The following is a 376-nucleotide window of genomic DNA, read 5'->3' on the forward strand; positions in this document are numbered from 1 at the left end:
GCTAGTGCCTTCGTGAGTCACTTGTAAAGTGTCCCACATTTCTTTTGCATTTTGGCACTGCGAGACCCTAAAGAACTCATCATAGGATAGGGTCGATGTGATGATATTTTTGGCGCGTAGGTTATGCTGGACCCTCTTGCGCTCATCATCGGTCCATAGACTTTTAGGCTTGTCTTTAGGTTCATCGTCCACTAGATGTTGTGGAACGAAAGGGCCGTTGACTATGGATTCCCAAATTTCCGAGTCAATGGCTTCTATAAAAATTTGCATGCGGGCTTTCCAGTAGGCATACCCTTCACCACTGAATATAGGTGGTCGGTTAATGGATGAACCATCACCACCAAACGGGTTTGTAGAACCCATTATATTTCCCTTA

Source organism: Lupinus angustifolius, chromosome LG14, assembly GCF_001865875.1.
Source record: "Lupinus angustifolius cultivar Tanjil chromosome LG14, LupAngTanjil_v1.0, whole genome shotgun sequence".
NCBI lineage: Eukaryota > Viridiplantae > Streptophyta > Magnoliopsida > Fabales > Fabaceae > Lupinus > Lupinus angustifolius.